The 26,219-nt window shown below is 41.8% G+C and overlaps 1 protein-coding gene and 1 long non-coding RNA gene across 4 annotated transcripts in view; one reads left to right on the top strand and one right to left on the bottom strand.

Annotated features, from left to right (window-relative positions):
* LOC139750200 (uncharacterized) overlaps positions 1 to 17,266 on the bottom strand; it is a 139,723-nt gene extending 122,457 nt beyond the window's left edge. Inside the window, exon 1 of one of the 2 annotated variants that reach the window (XR_011713103.1) lies at positions 16,936 to 17,266. This is a non-coding gene — a long non-coding RNA (uncharacterized lncRNA). Of the gene's footprint in view, positions 1 to 64; positions 196 to 16,935 lie in introns of those variants that run through there. The other variant, XR_011713102.1, reaches the window with a different exon arrangement.
* The window catches only part of LOC139750198 (uncharacterized), a 71,107-nt gene that overhangs the window by 14,029 nt on the left and 30,859 nt on the right, over positions 1 to 26,219 (top strand). Inside the window, exon 1 of one of the 2 annotated variants that reach the window (XM_071664622.1) lies at positions 149 to 479. The exons of the other annotated variant lie outside the window; for it this stretch is intronic. The gene's annotated coding sequence lies outside the window, so the exon portion shown is untranslated. Of the gene's footprint in view, positions 1 to 148; positions 480 to 26,219 lie in introns of those variants that run through there. 2 annotated transcript variants of the gene reach the window in all.

Below are 26,219 nucleotides of genomic sequence, written 5' to 3'. Positions count from 1 at the left end.
AGTTCCAGCGGCACCAGTTTATGACCTGAAAGTGCTTTTCCTCGTGCAAAAACTGAAATCTTACCCATTGGCAACACTGGACGAGTACTCAAAAGAGCTGCGTAGACGTTAGTGGTTCCGTCGCGTTACCATTCAAGTGACGCCACAGTTTTAGCGTTGATAATCCAGACGACGGGTCCATGCGGTCTCCCTCCCGACTTTGTTTACAATCTGAAGTACTCGCCAAAGAGAAGTCTGCAATCAAGTCGTGCTCGATACTAAAGATTTCTTAAATATCTACGATATTGCTGCAACTATCTTATATGTATAACTATATATATACAACAGTTGGAGAGGGAGTATAATGAATTTTCGGTCACGTTTCCCTTGACTTAAATTATTTTTGATGGGAAAAAAAATCACAGAACTGTGAACCTTCTACGAACGCAAGGCCAAAATCAACAAGTCGTCGTCAATATGGAGTGGAAAGATGGCGTTGGGTACGTATAATTTCCAAACATTAATACTTTCTGCGCTTAACCATACCAATGCTTCATTTAGACCTGTAAATGACAAAAAGTACCAACCACTATAGGATGAACTACATAGTGTATCTCATAATCCATATTTGACAGGTGGCCCGGTCATTAGCTTTAGTCAGTCACTGCAAGGTTGAACAACCCGTTCCAAGGGCAGTGCACCGAAGCTGACTTGGCTTTCGGTGGGGGTTCGATGCCGGGTAAGCTGGGACTAGTTAGCTTATTTATAAAGTGATCCAGGAACAGATCGACTATCACTGAAGAAAAGTCTTGCTTGCTTTCTTTGCTTCAGAAATTGTATTGTTCCCTTCATTTATCAACTAACAATGTACTCTCTCTCTCTCTCTCTCTCTCTCTCTCTCTCTCTCTCTCTCTCTCTCTCTCTCTCTTCATCCATCTACCTATCTAACAATCTATCTATCTCTCTCTCTCTCATTGCCACGGGCTAATCCAGCATTTGGGTAAAATCTTGTTTTAGGTACTTATATACTCTGCCCCTCTCTCGTGCAAAGAACCAACTTTCATTTAGCATTGTATGACCATGAGGCACGACTCGACAGCTCAGAATGACCAGGTGGTGGATGTGGATAGGGTGAAGGGAAGACCAAATGGTGCCTGTAGGATACTGATGGACTGGGAGGTTTGAGGGACGACCAGGTGATGGACTGGAAGGGTGAATGGACGACCAGGTGGTGGACGTGGGGGAACTGATGGGACGATCAAGTGCGTAGGACGACGCTGGAGGAGGGGACTCCAGGAGGATGAGACGGCAGGTAAGCAAGGGAAAGACTAAGCCATCATGTTCAAGGGTCGTCACGTTGTGCTCAAAGGGCGACTGTCGTGTTCGGTTACACCCTAACGATGGTCCTCTTGCCTGGTGGCATCATGCCAGGTGGCAGTCCCTGGCACTGTCCCTGGGTGACTAGATGGCATGACGCTCCCAACAGGGTGTCCAGGAGGTGGTATGCCTCCCCTCCCTGCTCACATCAAAGAGTCGTACATCGTCCTTAAGAGGATCGTAACTTTGCGCTCTAAAGCGGCTTAGGAACGGCGCTCTTTTTAATCTTATTTACCACATCTGCATCAAGAAATATAACCTTATCTTAGCAGTGAGATGAAAAGAATAATCAGCACTCTTTACCTACTGAGAATATTCTTTATGTAATTAACATTTAAATATGGCTGGTATTAAATGACTGACCGACTGAGGCGAAGCAAGCTAGTCAGGGTTCCTACACTCTATACTACTATACCATTTTTTTTTCAGGACATTATTTGCGCGGTACAATCTTTACTGGTTCTTAATTGTTCTTTCTTTAAAACTATCTTGGAGTATTACCTATTTCAAACAAACTCAAAAGGGGAGAAAAGGTACCCTTCAAAATCTTAAACGACAAAATTCAGAGCAGGATTTCTTATTCTCGACCGCTTGATAGTGTAGCGACCTGGAGAACCAGTCAAAACACAAAGCACATCTCGCAGCGAAAACTGGGTTGGCTTTGTGCATGAAGTGCGCAGCTGTGCGCCTCTTCTACGCCGCAAGCCTGACTTTATTTGCCTCCCGCAGGGGGTGGCTAGATAGAGCAGGCTTAGTTCGCAGGCAAGATTATTTTTATATCGATAAAATCTTGCCATTACTGTCTTTATGGTCATAGGCGAGGGCAGGAAGGGGCTTGAGCCGGCACATGGCTACATTTTATACATAATAACATGAACATACGGCATATGCATGGTCATGGCCAGGGTTGGAGTATACGTAATTGTAATTTGATTTTTAGAGCGTAACTGCTCCAACACTGGTATGGCTACTTGAAGCAAAACTTAAACGAAATTAAAAATGAATATTTTTTATTGATTTTTAATCTAAAGTGTAAATCTGTGTTTTTTTTAAACTGTAGAACACGTCGCACAAATACTTTTAATCTGTTGTCTTGCACTGTAAAATCTGATCCCCTGCAATTTACCTATGAATTTTGCCACTCCTTAATAATTGGCAATTCTGTGGGCTCCCATAACTGTAGGGAGTGTGAGTGAAGACGTTAGCTGATTGCTTCGGGGTCACCATTTCATGCCGAAATATCATACATTCGAAGCATTCGAAGTACTCTTCACTGTCAAATTGATTTTTGATCAAGTCACGCCTGATTCTTCTTTTCTCCACGGTGGGCAACACTGCAGCCTCTAATTTCTCTCTGTGTGTGTGACTCTGGTCTCTTTATTTCAGGTACCATGTTTGCTGCTCTCCTCTAGACCTTTTCCATCTTCTTTGTGTTTGTTGGAGTTGTATACAGTTTACTTAACATATCTTTACGTGCAAAAAAAATGTGATCATAAAATAGACCAACATGATCCGCCTCAGACTAGGCTTTTCTGGAAATAGATAGTGACACTATGTCAATCCTTGAAATCCCTTTGACGTACAGATTCTAGTAGGCTGTGTCCCGGCAGATGACAAGCCATATCGAGGCCTCCTCCCAACTCTGTTCCATCATCATCACTTCGCCCTTGCTTGGCTTAAACTTCATGATGAACCATTGTGGCTGACAAACTCTTTGAGCCTGTTCAAATCGCTTTTGAAAGAGGATGTAGTCCTTCGTCGCTCTTCGCTTCTCCCATTACTTGAACATTATCCGCCAACATTGTCAACGATGAACCCAGTTCTTTGGGCAACTGAAGAACGATCTCCGTGGTGTTGTGGTCAGCGTTGCATGGGCCGCCCGAGGTCAATCACATAGGTTCGAATCCTGGTCGCGACAACTGCGTTAGAGATGGCCTTGACTAAGGGCATTTAGTTGCCCGTAGCGTCTCAGCTGACATAAAAAAAAAAAAAAGGCCCTAAAACCCAGCCCTGCGACACGCCATTAGTTACCCCAAACCACCCACCGTAGTCTCGTCCGACACGCATCCTCTGTTGCTTTGTTTATATATCTAGACAATAAATACATTGAAACTAAAAAAAACAAAACAAAGTCGCTTCCATTTACGTACATTCGAACCCATTGAAGGAGTCTTCCTCCTTATACCTGCCACAGACATAGAGTCGAGCTTCTTTACCATGAGTCTCCTTTGTGGTACGATGACAAACGCCTTCTGGTCGTAGATAAACCACACAATCCACCTTATCTATATCTTCTGTGTACGAAACAACTCAATCTGTCACTCTACAGAATATGTTTTGATTAACTTCTTCTTTTTCCAGCTTTTTACACATCATCACGCTTGTAAGAGATACCTGGGAAGGAGTTTCATGGAGTTATCTGATCCTCTTAAGAAAATTAAACAGAGCATTTCGAGCAGCCTGTCCAATGTTTCCATACACTGCCTGAACGCAAATGGACAGACTTCAGTATAACCTTGAACCTTGAATAGACTGAAACCCATCGATAATAAACTCTGTGCTTCAAATAACAGCTTTAAACACTTTATTAAACAACTTTGTTTCAAAGAAAAGCTTTAAAACCATTCAATAATCAACATTATGTTTCAAGTAACAGCGTTAAACCCTTTATTAATCAACTTTATGTTTCAAATAAAGGCTTTAAAACCTTTCAGTAATCAACTTTGTTTCAAACAACAGCATTAAACCCTTTACTAATCAACTTTATGTTTCAAATAAAGGCTTTAAAACCCTTTATTAATCAACTTTATGTTTCATATGACAGTTTCAGTGTTTCACAAGTCCTCCATCTTGTCATATGTAAAGGTGAGGTGTAATACTGATGATGAGTTAGGCTCTCTGATTCTAATGTAATTAGTGACATTATGATTATTTTTTTCTGTACACTTTATAAGAATTTGTATCTCCGTGTTTTGCTACCTCCACGTGAATCCATGTTCTCTTTTCTTCCCACTAATTTCTCAATACTTGCAATTTCTCATGATCAGAACTTTACTCATGATCAGAATTATATTCATGATCAGAACTTTACTCATGATCAGAACTTTACTCATGATCAGAATTATATTCATGATCAGAACTTTACTCATGATCAGAACTTTATTCATGATCAGAACTTTACTCATGATCAGAACTTTACTCATGATCAGAATTATATTCATGATCAGAACTTTACTCATGATCAGAACTTTACTCATGATCAGAACTTTATTCATGATCAGAACTTTATTCATGATCAGAACTTTACTCATGATCAGAACTTTACTCATGATCAGAATTATATTCATGATCAGAACTTTACTCATGATCAGAACTTTACTCATGATCAGAACTTTATTCATGATCAGAACTTTATTCATGATCAGAACTTTACTCATGATCAGAACTTTACTCATGATCAGAATTATATTCATGATCAGAACTTTACTCATGATCAGAACTTTATTCATGATCGAAACTTTATTCATGATCAGAACTTTATTCATGATCAGAACTTTATTCATGATCAGAACTTTACTCATGATCAGAATTATATTCATGATCAGAACTTTACTCATGATCAGAACTTTACTCATGATCAGAACGTAATTCATGATCAGAATTATATTCATGATCAGAATTATATTCATGATCAGAATTATATTCATGATCAGAACTTTACTCATGATCAGAACTTTACTCATGATCAGAATTATATTCATGATCAGAACTTTACTCATGATCAGAACTTTACTCATGATCAGAACTTTACTCATGATCAGAACTTTACTCATGATCAGAACTTAATTCATGATCAGAACTTTACTCATGATCAGAACTTTATTCATGATCAGAACTTTACTCATGATCAGAATTATATTCATGATCAGAACTTTACTCATGATCAGAACTTAATTCATGATCAGAACTTTACTCATGATCAGAACTTTATTCATGATCAAACTTTATTCATGATCAGAACTTTACTCATAATCAGAACTTTACTCATGATCAGAACTTTATTCATGATCAGAACTTTACTCATGATCAGAACTTTACTCATGATCAGAACTTTATTCATGATCAAACTTTATTCATGATCAGAACTTTACTCATAATCAGAACTTTGTTCATGATCAGAACTTTACTCATGATCAGAACTTTACTCATAATCAGAACTTTATTCATGATCAAACTTTATTCATGATCAGAACTTTACTCATGATCAGAACTTTATTCATGATCAGAACTTTACTCATGATCAGAACTTTATTCATGATCAAACTTTATTCATGATCAGAACTTTACTCATGATCAGAACTTTACTCATAATCAGAACTTTATTCATGATCAAACTTTATTCATGATCAGAACTTTACTCATAATCAGAACTTTATTCATGATCAGAACTATATTCATGATCAGAACTTTACTCATGATCAGAACTTTATTCATGATCAGAACTTTATTCATGATCAGAACTATATTCATGATCAGAACTTTACTCCTGATCAGAACTTTAATCATGATCAGAACTTTGCTCATAATCAGAACTTTGTTCATGATCAGAACTTTGCTCATAATCAGAACTTTATTCATGATCGAAACTTTATTCATGATCAGAACTATATTCATGATCGAAACTTTGTTCATGATCAGAACTTTACTCATGATCAGAACTTTGTTCATGATCAGAACTTTACTCATGATCAGAACTTTACCACGTCTGAGCAGTTCGTTCATCACTGCTACCATCAACCTAGCTGTACCTTCGTAAGTTTCATTATAAGTTTGTTCTGTCTCTTTGAAAACACTGAGGGAGATTTGTACTTTGTACCACCAAGCAGGTGTTTTTCTCTCGCTACACTCGTCACCTGTGATCCATCCAAATAGACAACTCACCAGAAATTCTTGAAGCTTTAGTTTCTTGTCTCTTACTATGAGGGGTCATTCCCTCTCCTCATCCTCCTCCTCCTTTGTCTTCTCTTTCATTCCTTAAGTATTCGTACTTGCCTATTTTTACTGTCTGGGGAGGGAGTTCTACATTTGTGTTTACCCCATCTCTGAACTTTCTCTATCATATATCTTTTGTATGGTGTGTGTGTGTGTGAGTGTGAGTGTGTGTGTGTGTGTGTGACTATTATTTGTGTATTACAAAGAGTCTAATTTGTGGGGGTTCCATTTCCAATCCTGATTTGGTCCTTATCCAAAAGGATCTTCAGTAACTAAATGTAATTTAACCTCTCTTCTTCGTTTCCGACGTGACCAATCAACAGCCAACTCTCCAACTGATAATATCGCACATTTCGGTGCCTCATTCTCCTCTTAGATTGCTTTGGATGATTCTGTATTTCATCTCCCTCCCATTGAACATATTCCCATTCTAGCACTTTCCTTTCGCAGGATCTTCCGAGCACTTCCCCCCCAAGCTTCAGGAGGGCATGGCGTATGACACAGATGGCATGCCTCCTCGGGTTCTTAAGTGGTATTCCTCTGAGCTGGCTACGATCCTTGCTCGTCTATTATTTTCGCCTTTGTCTAAAATCCCAAACTTTTCTGTTTTCAGAAGCATGCCTTGGTGCAGCCCATCTCAAACAAAGGAGACAGAATTAACCCCTGCAGCTATCGCCCTATTGCTCTCCCGTTAAGTGTCTCCAGATTCTTTAAAAACTCTTACTTGTTTAAACACTCAGAATCCGATTCTCTTCTTCCCTATTTCCAATGTGGCTTTTCCGAGGCAATGTCTACCGGTGCTACACAGTCACAGACGGTGCTAGACAGTCATGGACGATTCTAGCCATCATCAACAGGGCTAGACAGTCATGGATGGTGCTAGACAGTCATGGACAGTGCTAGACAGTCATGGACGGTGACTCCTCCAGTCCTCCGCTCGAGGAGATTTTGGTGTTTCTTTAGTCGCAGCTCTCGAGATCTTTCCCCCAAAACACATTCGACTGGGTATGGAATACAAGTCTTTACTGTCTGAACTTTACCTTTCCTCTCCTCTTGAATGGACTGTCCGAAGCAGCAGTCTTTTATGGAGGCTATGTGTATGCATCCCCTTCTTGAATACTGTGTGAAGGTGACCTTACTGGCTCTTAGCCTTTCTTGTGTTTCCTATGCAAACACCACCTCCTTCCTGGCTCCATCCATACCGCCTCCACACCATCCAACCTCTAAGAATCCTGGGAACAAGGGATCCATCCACTCCCTCACTTTCCCACTCAAAAATCTACTTCAGTCTAATTATCTCTGTGGAGTTATATTAAGGACTTACAATTTTAACAACCGATTAAATTCACCCAAACCTATCTTACAGTTGTCCTCAGGAAAGGCCGTCTTGTGACCTTTTGATTCTCTGAGCACGAAAGTATACCCAGAGCACTATGGTACGACCTTTAGTACACGACGGTACAGGTCAGGTTAGGAAGAATGCGCCAACGTATACCAAGGGTTGTTTGTACCTTCGTGCTCAAGGGTCGTACCGTCGTGCTTAATCAAGGACTGAACCATGACGCTCAAGGATTCCTCCGTCGTGCCCAAAAGTTCAAGGAGGTAAATGAACAAAGCAGAAGCGTTAGACGTCTTATTACGCCTTACTTGAAGTCCAATCAAGAGAGGCTTTTAACCCCTCCTCCCCCATGGAATGCGAGAGACTAATGTCAACATCAAGAAGAAAGTGGGTACGAAAAATGCGCCCTGCGGGACTACCCTACCCCTCCACTTCCCTTTGAGTCTGACGCCGACCTTCACCCACTTTACCAGCCAATCAAGGCATTAGTTGATGGTGTGAGGCTCGCCTCCTCCAATCAGGATGCCTGTGGCTCGGTAGAGAAACGGGTTTCAGTTCTGTATACTTCTAGAAGTGGTACACATGATTTGACGCAATGGTTTATATATAGGAAAATTAAATACATATGAAATTAAATTGTTGCTGGCACGACTTCGCGCATACTTAACGTCCCGATAACTCACAAGCTGATGTATATAGAGGTAAAAACAAACGTAAAAATACACAGCTGGCACCAGCTGCCAAGGTCGGGGCGACGAGAGGGCCACAAAAATAATCCTAGCCCAAATAACATCCTAAGCAGCTAATGTGTTAGAATAAGCCACACTTCGTTCGTCCGTAAGGCTGAATAACGCTTGGTCTGTTCAGGGAGGTGCAGGGTTGAGGGAGGGTGGTCGAGGCCTCTTACGACTTCATTCACTCGAGCACCAGCACTTTGGGGCCCCTCTGTCCTAGTGGCTCCTGCCAACGGCGCCCATGTCCGTGTTTACACCCACCGACCAGGCGCTGTCTGAGGGAGTTGTTTATCATGTGGCTGGCTGACCCGCATGGGCTGGTGGGGGGTCGGGTAGCTGGCCTGGGGTGATGGGGGGGGGGGGAGATGAGTGGCTGGTGCCCAGTGTGGGGCAAGGGGGGGGGGCGGTGCCTGGCTGGGGTAAAGTGGGGAGAAGGTGTGGGTGTCGTTGAAGGCAAAGGTCTGAGGTCGAAAGCAGGAATATAACGGACCCTGCTGCTGCCACCAGATGGGTCAGTCTCTCATTACGTTATGAGGACAGCACACTCAGCCTCGCCCACTGGGCAAAACCTGGTCGATGGTGGCTAGCTATTCTCTATTCTTAACCCTTTCGCTATCCTTCTACCCTCCCATGTCTCGTGGTTTACCGTTCCCTCTCTCCGTTCTATAGACGTCTCTCCCTTTCCTTGTCTTTCTTTCTTCTTCACTGTCTCACTAACTTATTAACCTCTCTCTCTCTCTCTCTCTCTCTCTCTCTCTCTCTCTCTCTCTCTCTCTCTCTCTCACGACTAAATATGGTAGATACTCGTAAAGATGTACTCGTCTTGTTTTTTCTTCTTTCTCTTTCAGATTCAGATTTCACACCTCAAAAGTTTATTCTCAAGAGAAAAGGGACCCCCTCCACGTAATTCCTCTTCTTCTTCTTCTTCTCCTTCTCCTTCTTCTTCTTCCTTCTTCTTCTTCTTCTTCTTCTTCTTCTCCTCCTCCTCCTCCTCCCTTCCTCCTCCTCCTTCTTCTTCTTCTTCTTCTTCTTCTTCTTCTTCTTCTCCTCCTCCTCCTCCTCCTCCTCCTCCTCCTCCTCCTCCTCCCTTCCTCCTCCTCCTCCTCCTTCTTCTTCTTCTTCTTCTTCTTCTTCTTCTTCTTCTTCTTCTTCTTCTTCTTCTCCTCCTCCTCCTCCTCCTCCTCCTCCTTACCCCCCTCCGTATCTCAACCAAGATAGCAAGATAACAAGTTGCCTGGCTTGTCCCTTGTTGTTGTTGTTGCTGGTCGGCTGATAGCCTGTGATGAGGATAACCACGACCTTGGAGTGAGATCTAGCCTTACCACCCACCTCCTCCCCTGGCGGGCGCTCTGGACTCCAAGGACACATCACACAATCGTTGATCATCCTGAACAATAGAACGGAATAGTTTTCGGAATATTATTCGTGGTGTCTTTCAGACAACTTACCAGGAATAAAAGAATGTTTTAAAGTATTTCTGTGTCACGTAACAAGCTCCGGTTGCAGACAAAGAACCGTAAATCAAATAAATAGAATAAAGATAAAGTGACAAAAAAGATAAAGAGGTAAGGGGAGGTAAAGATAGAAAAAAACACAAATATATCCGCTTCAGAAATGTCGAAAAAAATAAAACTTGCTTTGTGGCAATGGAACAGCTGTCGCAACTGTTAAGACATTAGACAAGAGAAGGTAAAAAAAGAGTTCCAAGAATGAGCGGTGTTGGCAAAAAAAAGAAAAATAATAACAGACATCAAAATGGCTCAACCTCGAGTTTTACCAACTCACCCTCGAGTTATCAGCGGATTAATATGACGGGACGCATCAATGTCCCGAGTATTACTAGTCTAGCCAGCTGGCGGGGCGCACATAATTAGCCAGTAAAAAGAGGGAGAGGAAACCGGAGTAATAGCTGTAGAATAAGAAAAGAGAACCGACTTTTCTGGAGCAGAGAAGGTGGAACTATGGTTGAGGTCAGATTAGAGGAAATGGTACAGAGGATGACTTTGGATTCGGATCTTCAGTTAATGATATGTAGAACTACAACCTTCCCAGTCTTTTGTTTCATCAGGGCAACTGTTGAGAAGAGTAGAATTTTCGGCCTCTCTACAAAGCCACCAGGCTCTCTTAAAGGTAGATTTATCTACCTGCAGCTTTGTACCATTTTCACTTAAAGGTAGACTTAGCTGCCTGTATAACGTAGGGCTCCCAAGATACGTTGATGTCAATTATTCGTGTAGTGTACGTACGTACTGTGTGTGGTGGAACGAGAGAGCCATCAAAGGAGGTGGGGAAGGTCGGGCATTGGGGAGAGAGAGAGAGAGAGAGAGAGAGAGAGAGGGAGAGAGAGAGAGAGAGAGAGAGAGAGAGAGAGAGAGAGAGAGAGAGAGAGAGAGAGAGAGAGAGAGAAATAATCAGTGGAGACAACATTGCGTGAGATTGTATTGCAAGAGGTAGGTCAGGTCAACGGTGTGTACCGCGGCACTGGCGGGGTCAAGGGTCATCCGTTTCTATCAGTGGAGACAACACTGCGTGAGGTCGTATTGCAAGAGGTAGTTAAGGTCAACTGTGTGTACCGTGGCACTGATGGGGTCAAAGGTCATCCTTTCCTGGCCATGTCCAGTAGCAGATAAGGTCGTGGTGATTTCTGGTGTGCTGGTATGACCTTTTGGGGATGATAAAGTTAATCTATGACCTGACCTATACGGATCAGCCCAAAGACCAAGTTAATCGTACCTGAGCATCGAAAAATCGTACCTATAGATGGTGCCGTCGTGCCCAGGGGTCGTACCGTCGTGTGAGAGAGTCGTGTACGACCGTGTTCAGTAATTACACTGCCTCGCTTCACGCCTCCATCAAAACTCTTGGGTTGCCGGCTAAACTTAAACCCCCAAGTTCTTGCGCCGGGAGGAGCGGCTATCGTGCCGTGATTACTGCCTATCGTGCCGTGAGTACTGACTATCGTGCCGGGAGTACTGACTATCGTGCCGTGAGTACTGCCTATCGTGCCGGGAGTACTGACTATCGTGCCGGGAGTACTGACTATCGTGCCGGGAGTACTGACTATCGTGCCGGGAGTACTGACTATCGTGCCGGGAGTACTAGCTATCGTGCCGTGATTACTGCCTATCGTGCCGTGAGTACTGCCTATCGTGCCGTGATTACTGCCTATCGTGCCGGGAGTACTGACTATCGTGCCGGGAGTACTAGCTATCGTACCGTGGTACTGCCTATCGTACCGGGAGTACTAGCTATCGTCCCGGGAGCACTGGTCATCGTACCGGGAGCACAGGTCATCGTACCGGGAGCACTGGTCATCGTACCGGGAGCACAGGTCATCGTACCGGGAGCCCTGGTCATCGTACCGGGAGCACTGATGCCCCACAGCGTCAACAGTGGGGTGGTGGTCGACCATCGCCGCCCAGGTGAACCTGGCGGTGAGTCGTCGCCCAGGTCACACTGGGGAGGAGGCCCAGCCCCTCAAGTCTTGGCCAGCGGCTGCCCGCGGAGGCCAGGGGGTGTGGAGGACCACCTCCTCCTCCTCCTCCAGACACACGCTGGGTACACTTGCCGTCCTTGGCTTCCTGGAACGCTAGACCAACACGGCGAAGAAAACGAACCGCAGTGGAACGCTCACTCTAAAGAAAACGGAGGCTCGGTGGAACGCATTCTCACTTCAAAAGAAAACGGTCCTCAGTTGAGCACTGGATTATTTGACTTAAAACGCCATACGAATGTATTACTTACATCCCTGGGGACTGGGCAAAGAGAACACGGCCCACGTATCTCTTACGTGTTCTTTATTGCTTTCCAAAAGATAGAACAGAAGGAAGAACCAAATGAGGATCTTTCATCCTCGAAGGCTCAGCCATCTGTTCTGGACGCTACCTCGTCCACGCGAGAAATAGCGAACATGTATGGGAGGCGAGATGGGTGGGGGGGAGAATAAATGCATTACCGTCCACATCAGACGTTTAAATGACTAAAAAACGCATTAAAAAAATGAGAAAACCACAGCTCATGTTAAGGTCCACTTAACTGACACACTGCATTTTTAGCCATTCATGATGCCAAACACCATTAAATTTTTATCTCTAGCATTCAGACTCTATATCTGACTCTATATCTCTCCTCTAGCATTCAGACTCTATATCTGACTCTATATCTCTCCTCTAACATTCAGACTCTATATCTGACTCTATATCTCTCCTCTAGCATTCAGACTCTATATCTGACTCTATATCTCTCCTCTAACATTCAGACTCTTTATCACACTCTATATCTCTCCTCTAGCATTCAGACTCTATATCTGACTCTATATCTCTCCTCTAACATTCAGACTCTATATCTGACTCTATATCTCTCCTCTAGCATTCAGACTCTATATCTGACTCTATATCTCTCCTCTAACATTCAGACTCTTTATCACACTCTATATCTCTCCTCTAACATTCAGACTCTTCATCACACTCTATATCTCTCCTCCAGCATTCAGACTCTATATCTGACTCTATCTCTCCTCTAGCATTCAGACTCTTCATCACACAATATATCTCTCCTCCAGCATTCAGACTCTATATCTGACTCTATATCTCTCCTCTAGCATTCAGACTCTATATCTGACTCTATATCTCTCCTCTAACATTCAGACTCTATATCTGACTCTATATCTCTCCTCTAGCATTCAGACTCTATATCTGACTCTATATCTCTCCTCTAACATTCAGACTCTTTATCACACTCTATATCTCTCCTCTAGCATTCAGACTCTATATCTGACTCTATATCTCTCCTCTAACATTCAGACTCTATATCTGACTCTATATCTCTCCTCTAGCATTCAGACTCTATATCTGACTCTATATCTCTCCTCTAACATTCAGACTCTTTATCACACTCTATATCTCTCCTCTAACATTCAGACTCTTCATCACACTCTATATCTCTCCTCCAGCATTCAGACTCTATATCTGACTCTATATCTCTCCTCTAGCATTCAGACTCTTCATCACACTCTATATCTCTCCTCCAGCATTCAGACTCTATATCTGACTCTATATCTCTCCTCTAACATTCAGACTCTTCATCACACTCTATATCTCTCCTCCAGCATTCAGACTCTATATCTGACTCTATATCTCTCCTCTAGCATTCAGACTCTTCATCACACTCTATATCTCTCCTCCAGCAGTCAAAGAGAAGAGAAGGGAAGAGAAGACAAGAGAGAGAGAGAGAGAGAGAGAGAGAGAGAGAGAGAGAGAGAGAGAGAGAGAGAGAGAGAGAGAGAGAGAGAGACGGGGCTAAGGTTACCCAGGGAGGGAGGGTGAGCCAGGGTTGGGTGGGGGTGGCTGCTATTCTCAGGGCCAAGGCCACTCTAGGAGAGGGGAGGGAGGGAGGGAGGAGGAGGAGGCAAGACAGATAAAGACACACCCACCCGAAGCAAAGGAAGCTAAGGCGGGGCCTCGTATGCTATAAAAATGGTAATGTAGGCCATGATTGCTCCCTCAACCCCACCCCACCCACGTCCAGCCCACTTAGTAGGCCAGATATAAGTGAACCTCCAGTCAGCGTAAACACTTATATACTTCACATTATTTGAAGTACTGAATGTGGGGCACAGGCCACTCGCCCAGCGGACCGTGGTAGACGGTTAGACAGTCGTAGATGGTGCTTGGACAGTCGGGGATGGTGTTTGGATAGTCTGGGACGGTGCTAGACAGTCATAGACGGTGCTTCGACAGTCGAGGAAGGTACCAGGACAGTCGTATACAAAGTAGACAGTGCTAGACAGTCGAGGAAGGTGCGAGACGGTTGTAGACAGTGTTACAACACACTCGAGAACGGTGCTACACAGTCACAGACGGTGTTTGGACAGTCAGGGACGATGCCAGACAGTCATGAACGGTGCTAGACAGTCATGGACGGTTCCAGCCATCATCGACGGGGCTAGACAGTCATGGATGATGCCAGACAATCATGGACAGTGCTAGACAGTCATGGATGTGCTAGACAGCCATGGACAGTGCTAGACAGTCATGGACAGTGTTAGACAGCCATGGACAGTGCTAGACAGTCATGGACAGTGTTAGACAGTCATGGACGGAGCTAGACACTAATGGACGGTGCTAGACAGTCATGGACGGTGCTAGACACCAACGGACGGGGCTACATAGTTATGGACAGTGCCAGACAGTCATGGTCAGTGCTAGACAGTTATGTCTCACTGTGTCAAGTTTAGTGATGTTTGATAAGAAACGTGAAAAATGTCGGGAGGGTGAAGGGTGGTGGTGTGTGTGTGTGGGGGGCGGGGAGGTGAAACCTTCCCCTCCCATGAAATTAAATGACGGAGATGGAGGGGGGTAGAGACCAAAACCCTATTGATGGAGTTTATTCGATGACATTTTGTTAATCTCGGACTTCATTTATGTTAATAATGTTTGCACACATCTAGGGGAAGGTTTGAATACTCCAGAAAGGGCGACATCAACTGCTGATAGTAAATCAATGTATTTAAAAGTTTATTCTTGAGAGATACGGTGCCCCCCACCACGACAGTTATCAGCTGCTGTAACTGGCTGCACATTTGTAGACATAAATCAGCAACGTTTCATATATCTTATCCCCAGACTTTAACAACCTCATTTATGCATTTTAAAAGCCTATCAGCATTATTGATGTAATAATCACCTCTTAACTTAATTTAACTTACTACAGTGATAGCCATCTATTCTCGCATCCTAGGATTTCACCTTACCACAATGATCGCCTTACGTCTATTCCTGCCGTATGTATGGGATCCAATACCTCTCCATATTTGATAAAAACAGTAAGCAATTACCATCATACTGAAGTATCAAAGGTAACGCTCCCATTTCCCTGCCCGACTGCAGCTGGAGACCGAGAGCGACCACTGGGCAACGGTCGGCGCTTGCACAATAAATTCGCCCCTGAAGCAAAACTTTTAAAGTGGGAGTGTGTTGGTAGTGATCAAGCCCATGAAAAGACACGACCTCTAGGTTTAGTCAACGACAAAGTCAAATCTTTCGCGAAAGACACTTGTAATTTGATATATATATATATATATATATATATATATATATATATATATATATATATATATATATATATATATATATATTCGTGCGTAGATGTATATAGCTTTAAAGAGCTGTATGCTTCTAATCTACCTTATGGAACTGATAAATGCAGCAAATCAAACTGTTCACCAGTTCCATAGGGCACAGTGGGCTGATGCTGGCGAAAAGTCCAAACTCTTCGCTCATAACACACTCCTTGACTTACATCTGTGAACTAATTCGTAACCACTGGACTCGTCCAGGGTTTCGCCAGATGACCTCCAGAATTCACCTTTGTAAATTCCTCGCCACATTATCATTGTTCCACTTAATCTTAAGCAGTTTAAAAACTCGTTTCTGGCAGCGGTGCCTACCCCCCACCGTTATGATGAGTGTACCGAGAAAAGTTATCGTACGGAGTAGGGCGGTGACTAAATTCAATACAAGATATGGGAGTTGCTGTTCAGAGGTGGACCACGAATGACACGATACTCCAGAATGCAGTACAGGAAAACTACTCCAAACACAAATGAAGAATTGACCTGGTTACGTGAAAACATTCATGGCTTCATTTAAATGAATCGTCACAAAGTTCGGTATTATAAAAAATGCTTTTCAATACTTTTTGAAAAAAAAAATTCGCATGTCTATTAATCTAAGAAAACAATTAGACGTTAATGACAATCGCAGAAGTAAGAATAGTTTAATCAAAAAGGTTATACTGGTTGACAGTAGCTAGCCTACTGCACATAATGACTAACCAACTTATTTTTAAACAGTTGAGCGAGTAAAAAAAAAAAAAAAAGTAAATTCATCATTAACCAATGTAAAAATAACCCTCATCTACACGGATAACAAGATAGAAGAAGAAAATATGTACAACATAGAAGGAAATGACAGAGTACATCACTTGAAAAGATATAAACCAACCTTAAACTTCCCTACGTTTGATGAACAGTGGGAAGGTGAGCTGGTCTTTAAACAAATATGACGATGTCAATAATGCTCAGTTCTCTAAAACAGGGAAGAACAGATAAGCTAGAGAATCAAACCAGTAATCTTTACAAAAGGTGAAGTATACGAAGAGATGTTTCTACAAGTTACAGAGTAACGGACGAATGGAATACATTTAGTAAAAACACTGAATTATTATGTCCAAGAAATTCCATGATAAAAAGAGAGTTTAAGTGATGTAGTCTTACGAAAGTAAGGACTTCTTTCTGTACATATAGAAACTCATCACACACCCGCTGTACGACTGGGATGTGCATATATATGGGTAAACATAGGGTGAAAACAAGGTTAAGAGGGAGGGTGTATGTGGAAACATCAGCTAAAAACACGGTAAATATACAAGGTTAAGAGAGGGGCCACACGAGTTTAAGACTGACTCTCTCCTCCTAACGCAAATAGTAATCACACACACACACGCTCTACTTACCACAAACACATTTGTTTAAAAACACTCACACCCCACCACGCATGTCCGGACCTCAGCACATATAAAGACGCGACCATTATACTCCAAACCTACGTCGACGTCACCCTTTCAAAGCAAAGGTTCCCAGCCAAGTTGACACACTCCCGGCCCTGCAACCCCATTGGTTCTCCCGTCCTCCGCCCACAAGGCACACCCCCAGCCCGGACCAACCATCTGCAGTGTGTGTCCCTTGGAACTCTCCCAGCCATGCACGTAGCACGTTTATTTGTTTTACACGAGCTCATAAAAATACCATAAATGATGGTGAAGGCTACCGGTCGAAAGACGACAATGAAATCACGCCGGTTTGAAATACAGCCAAGATCATGCCTTTTTAAAACACTATATATATTTTGTTTTACTTAAACTATACATGAACCACTTTCCTGCTGCTCGAAATTTTCTATTCCTCCAGTTGACCCACACTATTTTCTCAAGGAAACACCACAGAGTGGGCGAGTGTTGGCTGTTGGTCAACCTTTTGTTTTGGCGACGTGCCTCGCGTCACTGCTCTGGACTCGGCCGTGTGTGGCGCCGGGATTTCCTGATCACGAGACTTCGATCTCACTTCAGCGGTGTGGTCAATCGTTCTTGATTCTGTTTTTTCCTATAATCGAGACTATGCGTTACCAAGATTCTGCTCTTGATTGGAAGTGACATTAAGCCGTACGTTACCAAGATTCTACTGTTGACTGGAAGTGACATGAAGCTGATCTTCAAAGTTAACATATATTTGTCGTGCAGACATATTCCGTTTTCCACCTAATTGCTTCTCACTCTTTAGTGAGGTAGCGACAGGAGTAAACGAACTAAGGCCTCTTCAGCACACATCCAGTATCTGTCATGTCTTTCACAAGTAACGTTTTACTTCTAAAACAAAGATTTCTTTCGCCACATTTTGCGAATTATTACACAGTGTGAATACCCACGGTTGGGGCAAATGGATTTTATTCTTGGCTTACTTCCACGTCCTGCGAGGTCCGGTATCAGTGATAAATTCTCTTCTTGAAGGCTGTCGGGATATCCCTGTGGTTCACCCTGAGGCAAATACCAAACTCTTCAGTTAGACAAAATCGTGTGTAAGATTACCAAGATAGACATTTCTATTTTTTTTAAGAGCAAATAAGTAAATATCATTTGAGTAACCAGCGAATGACATTTCTAAAGACAGGATATTTTTTTTAAGACGATGTTTTTTGTGGAAGAACGTACGGCTCCCTCGCTGCCGGCTTCGTGAGTTGATCTCTGTTTAGGTGGCATGCGATGAGACTGCCAGCTTACTGCTCAGGTGGAAAAAATAAAACAAGCGTGCACGAGAACAAGTTAAGGTGAAGGAGTATTTCATCCAAGTTTCCTATGCAACCAGTAATAATTCCTAGAGCATTAACTTGACACATAGTCAAATTCTCTTTGAGGGTGTCCAGAAATATATCTTTTTGTTTTGATCTGGTCGTGGGTACTGTATATATAATTTATGATAAAAATCAATGGAGGTTTTAAGGCACAATCTGTGCCTTCTAACTCCATGTTGTGTATTTGGTATCAGGCTAATGTTCACGGTAGGCTCCGATTTTATCTCTAACAATCAACTCCAAAAGTCTGCATGAGCGAGGCTTATAGAGGCGTTAATTTACAAGCGTTTCACAGCTTCCCTCATTGAAAATGGGCAACGTCTGTCATTCTGCAGTCCTTCGGTACTATTCCATAAATTCTGGAGAGATTTACTGAAAGTATAGTTTAACGGTTTGGCAATTTCATGCCCGGCGTTTTTTATCAAGGATAGAAGCGATCAGGACCAGGGATTATATCAATCTTCAACTTATCTATTTATGTTAGTTCTTTAACTGTGCCGGTAAATTCTGGTATCGCACGGGTGATGTTTGTCTATAAATTCTTGTTAATGCTTTTTGTATAAAAACCTATTTTTTTTCAAAGTTATTCCCATGCTTTTGTCATATTTTTTTATCATGTAATTGATACATCTATAAAATATCTTAGATTAGGATTACTAGCGCCATATTATACATCTATAAAATATCTTAGATTAGGATTACTAGCGCCATATTTTGCAATGCTATTATCACAGTCTCTCTTAGCTTGCTTGAAGAAAACTTTTTACTTCTCTGCTACGTAGTACGTGGCTAACTGCACTGCATATTCGAGGTGGGGTCTAACTAAACTTAAGTCTAGTGGTAATACCATAACCTTGGTTTAGGATGTATTTTTTTTTTTTTTTAACACTTCCTAACATTCTACTTGAAGCTACCAAGAAATCAAATACTACGTTTAGATTTATCAAAAGAAACTGTACATGAAAAAAGCAAGGTTGTGGTATTGAGAATATACTCAAGTCTAGTTAGATCCTTACCTCGAAAATGCAATGCAGTTCTGGGGCCCCACATCAGTAACTATATTCTTAAACTGGGAAGCAATGCAGGGAAGAACATGTAACTAAGATTCCTTCCTTACGTAACAAGAGGCAAGAGGCGGCTCCGATGCAATAGAATGTTTTTAAAATACTTAAAAAAATACTTAAAAACTTGAGTATTCAGAGAGAAAGAGAGCGTTCCACTCAAGAACATCATCTTATAAGTAATCTCACACTCCCGCCTTCACCCTAGCAAAGATAAAGCAAGGCTTCCCACGAAGTCTGACTCATCCACCGCGAACGTACGTGCCGTGTGGGGGAGTGAACATTTAAACCGAGTGTCGTGTGGAAAGTATCTTTGTCACTACTACCACGAAACCCGATGGTGTAAACGGGATTTACCGGGTGAGGTTGGGGATTAGGTAAGGTAGGGTGGTGGTGGAGATGGAGGGACGAGCGTGGGGCAGGTCACGTACTCTCTACGGCTAGGCTGTGGTGGTGGTGGTGGTGTTACGCGATGACCAAGGGTAAGTTCGAAAAATCCGTTCCTCTTTTCGATTTAATGGTGGTGACGGTAGTCTTTGGTCGTAGTTAAGAAGAGCAATAGTTACAGCAGTATATTCTACGAGACCCTAGTCAATAATTAGTTGATATCCATCTAAGTGAACAAGGAGATTCTTAATTTATGTTTGCTCCCATATCATGCGTATCCGTAGTACCACGAAAATCTCATCAATAGTCACTTTTTCCAACTTTAGCTCATATCACAGTGTCCAGGTTTATGTTTGAATTAGCTCTATATTAAAAAAAAAAAGTATAACTAATGAAAAGATCGATGAAATTTTTTTAAAGCAATCTTAACATTAAACGGAAAAAAAATTACATGGCTGTGACGAAGATAAAATATTATTTAGTATTACACATATCTTAACCCATTTAAACAGAGGGGTTCGACCCTTGAGTATGTATCATGGCGTAACCATTTAACCTTACCTTAAACACTCATGTCAAAAGCCAAGGTTGCGTGATTCACACCCAAGGGTCGTAGCCATGGCACTCAGACACTATTGCTGACATAGTGACGTACGTCTTCCTACCCCAGTTCATGGATTTCGTGAAAGCCACGAATAAAGGATTGTTTCATGATATCCCCTCAGCAAGCATCGACTGAGCTCATAGAATAGGTAAGAAAAAAATTCAGCTTATTACCATAATCAAGGTATATACATTGGACAGTGCGTTTAAAATCTCTAAAATCCGTCATCGATAAAATTCCAAATTCATTCAATTATGAATGACTTTAAATTCATATTGTTGAAGAAAATAAGACAAAAGTCAAGAGATTCTATCACAGAAAATGATATTTAAGACCAGAAAACTCAAATTGCATTCTTATTTCCACCATTGGCAGTGATTTTCTAAACATCTTTACAACAGTTGTTAAACTGGGCCAGGTTTGGAATGGGGGTTATCTTGTCTCAGTATTTAACGCAACACTTGCGGGGAAACTGTTGAACTTACAGTTATCTATTTGGAGGCCAACATCCATATGTGTGCAAAGCTTCAAAATGGGATCTCGAAATATTTCGAGGACTGCGGAACAGACATAGAGAGACAGACAAAAAGACACACGTATAACCTACCTATTGTGTGTGTGTGTGTGTGTGTGTGTGTGTGTGTGTGTTTTGCCGGACTCCGCCTGCTTGTGCTTATGCCAATAAAGTCAGCTTTGGCGAGGCTGAAACATCGCTTGTGCACTCAACGGTGTTCAGTTTCGTCGATCTTGCTCGAAAGGAGGCCATAATTTCCCAGGTTCTACCTGTAGCGCCACCTCGGAGGTGCAGACACCTCATATAGGGGGTTCTAGGGATATACATGTATATTAGGTGTTACCGAACTCCTATTCGAGCTTACATAGCGAGTGGCTATATCACTGGGAGGACAATCTCTTAAAAGAACTGTTCACTCCACAGGAGTCTTAATCAATTTACCTTGACACTCCCCAAGCAAAAACAAACATGTAACGTTATATCAAACAGTTAGAACATTGGTTTACTCAATACGGAACGCCTGCATCCCCACTGTCCCCATTTCAACCCCAGGCAGAAACGAATCCAAACTAAACACTCATAATCATGGCTAGTCAACCACTTCCGCCAGTTTTCATGGATAGTGAAAACAAAAATACTGAAACTATAAAACTGACGCTAGAAAATATCGTTCAATAGTACAGTGGTTCTTTGTCCTATAATTCTTTTATATTCACCTTCCTTTATATTCACCTACCTTCTCTCCTCTTCCCGTGATATGGCGGGCTCCACAACCAAGCCTAACATTTAACCTTTAAATTTCTTCACCGAGTGGAGGTTCTTCAGTCGGCAACACCCGTACCCATTTTTCAAAAAGCAGTTAAGATATCGGAGATCATCTTTTTTTTTCATCTTATTAATACTAGCCATCTTCAATAATTACTGTTTCATTTTAACGACGTATTTTCTCTCAACATATGGTGCCCATCAAGGCCAAATTGATGGCTTTTAATAATCCTGGTAAGGGATAGGCTCAAAAACTATACTGGCAATTAACAGATACTCACAGCCTATTCTTGACGCTAGGAACGATATGAACCACTTGAATTGCCAGATTCAATAAGTGTTTAGCGGAATTCAGCACACACAAGATACTGGGGTGGCAGAGATGAAGTAAACCAGAGGTAGTACACTTATGTACTACAAGAGATTTCACTTGACAAATATGACACTAATCATTTTACCTCACCCTACTTAGAAACGTCAGCGCCCCTCATACGTTAATAAAACTCTGATAATGATCATAAACACTAAATAAAGAAAAAAAAAAAAAAAGCATTTGGCGAGAGACTAAACGCGAGCCAATAATGTGTGTAATGGAGGCGTGACTAGCCTAGCTTCAAGGTCGACCACTTGCCCCTTGCGTCTGGTCAGGTTGGGTGTAAGATAATGTTAAGTTAGTAATAAGGCAAAGTGTTCAAGGCTTAGGATACGGACCATTCATTATCTTTGCAGTATAATGGAAATGGTAAGCTCATCACCTTGAAAGAGTCGGCACTCAAGAGCTCGATACGTTTGTTCGAAATGCATTCGTATGTTTGGCTTATTGCATAACCAACCTCCGACATTTATTAGGAAATCAAAGTCTGTAATATCTGCTTATCTCATGCCAGTGTTAACATTTATTACTCACTGTACAGAGGTTGCTTTTTAAGCGGCCATTAGATGCTATCAATAACTGCGTTCCTGTTTTTATAGCATGTTTTCGGTGGCTGTGCCAAAAATGTATGCCAACTTACCATACAACTTTGTTTACACTGTTGAAGCTTTTAGTTTTCTATATACGTTTTAATACTGACTTTAAAGACGCATCGTGTGTGTGTGTGTAGAGAGAGAGAGAGAGAGAGAGAGAGAGAGAGAGAGAGAGAGAGAGAGAGAGAGAGAGAGAGAGAGAGAGAGAAACTCTTACGGCAGTACGTTGGTCTCATGAAGTGGGTGGTGTAGGACGGGCGTACATTGTGGCCACAGTTGGCGCGGTGTGTGTGTGTGTGTGTGTGGAGGACTGCGGCACCTGCTGTTATCGGAGAGGACTTGGCGGTCCTTGCCAAGACCTCTGCTTCACCTCTTACACAACACACGCGCTACCTCTCCGGGGAAAAATTAGAATGACTGGCAGGCGCATAAGGTTTCGCGATGACATAAGGAGGTGAATAAACTCATTTCTAAAATCAGTGCGTCAAAAAGTGTTGCAGTAGTCTCCTCCTACCTAATAATGCAGTCAAATGGCTCAGTTGATTTCCGTAAGGTCATAATGGAGAGGAGAACACGGAAGCTGAACATTCGATATTCGAACAAGACCCAAACATGAAATCTGGCAGTGGTGCACTAAGGCTTACTTCTGTTTGCCTAAAAATTTGAATACGACCCTCGTTCGTAACCGTTAGCGGCACACGGAGGTACAAACAAAAAAAAAAATCACTCAGTATCTTGAATTCCTAAGTAGACGGAAATAGGATGACTGAGCAGAGAGAGCATCTTCTCATCCTCCACTTCCTCCATCATGAAAACAGCTATGAAGGACCATGAAGAAGTATATATACATAAGGTTAATGACTCCTTGTTGTGCCGTGTAAAGCTTGGAAATTATGGAATATTATTTAATGGACACGAAGCGAAGAAACTCTTGTTGGAGCGTTGGTGACACTTGGCATCTGTCTTACCGTTGCCTGCATTCAAAATATCATCTTCATTTCTATATACTCCGAAATCAAGATATAACTGGCTCCCTACTCTGCCTCAGACTGGTTTCAAGATGCAGTCATATGTCTTAGTCGATGTCAAAATATTCTTCAAGTCACTGAAAATGTGTATAGATGCCTACGAAGCAATTACCATCAAGAAGACACCGAGCACTTAGTTTTCATGGTCCTGCACTCTCTATGATCTGTGGTCACGACCGGTAGACGTAGCCAGTTTCCTGAGAGATGCAGGAATAGGAATAATGCAAATAGAGAAACAATTAAGTGAAACACGATAAGTTCCCAATTGCACTTTCGTGGAATAATAATCTCATCGACAGGCGAGATACGAGAATGAGATAGAAGACGTAGAACAGTCAGCTGATAATGCAAGGAAAAGACGTAGCTAAGACTCCATTGGGAAACAAGCGTCACCGGATGGTGTTTTTCTCGTTGGTGCGTTCGGGTCTGGCATCATGCCTGTCATAAATTTTTTCTCATGTGGACAAGACAGGAAACTGTTTACAAATTTTGCTTACAATAAAGCTATCCAAGCTGTATAAAACTTCACTGACATTAATGTCACAATTCTTTGTGTATTTAATAATAGAGGATTCAATGACATTTCCCGTGGTACAGGAATTACACTAAGTAATTAACATTACTCCAAACATTACAATGGTCATGATTTTTTTTACATGATTAAACATAGCATTTGATTCTTGTCCTGTTCTCATACTACAATCATGTTGCTTAAGTCTAACATAAAGATCCTTACCAGTCTGCCCAACGTAAAACATATCAGAATTTTTAGGTGTTGTGTAAACACAGCCCGCAGAATTTTCTGGCGAGTTTTTTTTTGACGAATATATCATTTATAATATTGTTATTGCTGAAGGCTACAACTACATTAAAGGATTATACAACCTGGGAAATAATGTAAAATTATCAATAAAGGGGAGAACTAACAGACTTGGTATCAAGGGGAGGTTTGGGTTTAACTATAAGGGGAGGTTTGGGTTTATCTATAAGGGGAGGTTTGGGTTTAACTATAAGGGGAGGTTTGGGTTTATCTATAAAATGATTTCTTTGCCAATTTACGGGATTTATCAATGAAGAAGGATCTAGGATACTTTAACAAGGATTCAATAGAATATATCTACTCAAACGCATTATCAATAAATTCCGGACTACATGTACATAATGCCAGACCCGAACACACCAACCCGAATACTACCATCCAGTAACGCTTGTTTACCAATGACGTCTCAGCTTCATCTCCTCCCTGTATATCAACTGACTGTTCTACGTCTTCTATCCCATTCTTGTATCTCCCCTAGCGATGTGATCATTACACGAAAGTGCACTAGGGAACTTATCGTGTTTCATTTTCCGCGTGGTTTATTTGCATATACTAGATCACGCGCACCACTGTGACCTCTTGCATTATATATATATATATATATATATATATATATATATATATATATATATCTATATATATATATATATATATATATATGCAACAGAAGAAAACGGAAAATATGAAGTGTCAAGCGCTTTCGTATAACTACATCGTAACGAGTGAGTATAGATGAAACAGGATCAGAATGTAATATACCAGCTACCACTACCGGCTAATTTGCGAAAAAGGTGATGCGATTAGGGCACAGGTCACCCTCGACGACCTCACCTCTCTCAAGTTATAACTCAGGTTAAACTATGGTCTGGGAAACACATCTACATTTCTTTCCACATACAAAGTTATCAAACATAAAAACCAACATTTTGACACGTATCAATATCTCTACTACGTTTGATAAGAGACGATTCAACAAACCATCCATTACTGAGTTCTTGTACGTGATAAACTTAAAATTACCCCAGTCAGTTTGATGACCTGATTCTTTGGGGTTCACGAATATTGCATTGGATTCTTGACCATACTTAACACTGCTTGTTATGTTGTTTAACCCTAATATTAACAACTTCGCCAGTATGACCGACGTAAAACTGGTCACACGCTTTACTAAGGGGGTATACTGTTCACACAATCCTTCTGAGAAGTTATGAAAGTTTTTGGTAAGTGTTTTCTTCATAAAAAAAAAAAACGTACACATTAAGCAGGTTCTCGCAATAGGGTAATGCTAGCAAGTTTTTTGTTCACAAATGGTTCTGTAAGTCGAAAATTTGTAATTAAAGACTTTCTAGCAAAATTAAAAAGCTGAATCAAGAATATGTTTGGGATACTGTAATGTATAACCATTGTCAGAGATATGGTAGAGTTCATCATCAATGAATTCTGGTCTTACATATAAAAAAAATGCCCCAAGAAACACTGACGAAAACACGGAGCGTTCCATATTATAGTGATGAGCGAAGCAATAGCGAATATCTGAACTGACATTTGTGGGTTTACGGTATATGCTAATTTTTAAGGTTATTTTCATCCCTAAAAAAAAAAATACGTACGACCTGTGTTTTATCAGTGTTTCTAAGGATTGTACCGTCGTGTCTAAGGGTCGTACCGTCGTGCCCAAGGATCGTACCGTCGTGCTCAAGGATCGTACCGTCGTGCTCAAGGATCGTCCCGTCGTGCTCAAGGATCGT

The sequence above is a fragment of the Panulirus ornatus genome, chromosome 9, assembly GCF_036320965.1.
Source record: "Panulirus ornatus isolate Po-2019 chromosome 9, ASM3632096v1, whole genome shotgun sequence".
In the NCBI taxonomy this organism is placed as follows: domain Eukaryota; kingdom Metazoa; phylum Arthropoda; class Malacostraca; order Decapoda; family Palinuridae; genus Panulirus; species Panulirus ornatus.
The sequence above is the reverse complement of the archived record's forward strand: the minus strand, read 5'-3'. Positions and strand labels throughout refer to the sequence as shown.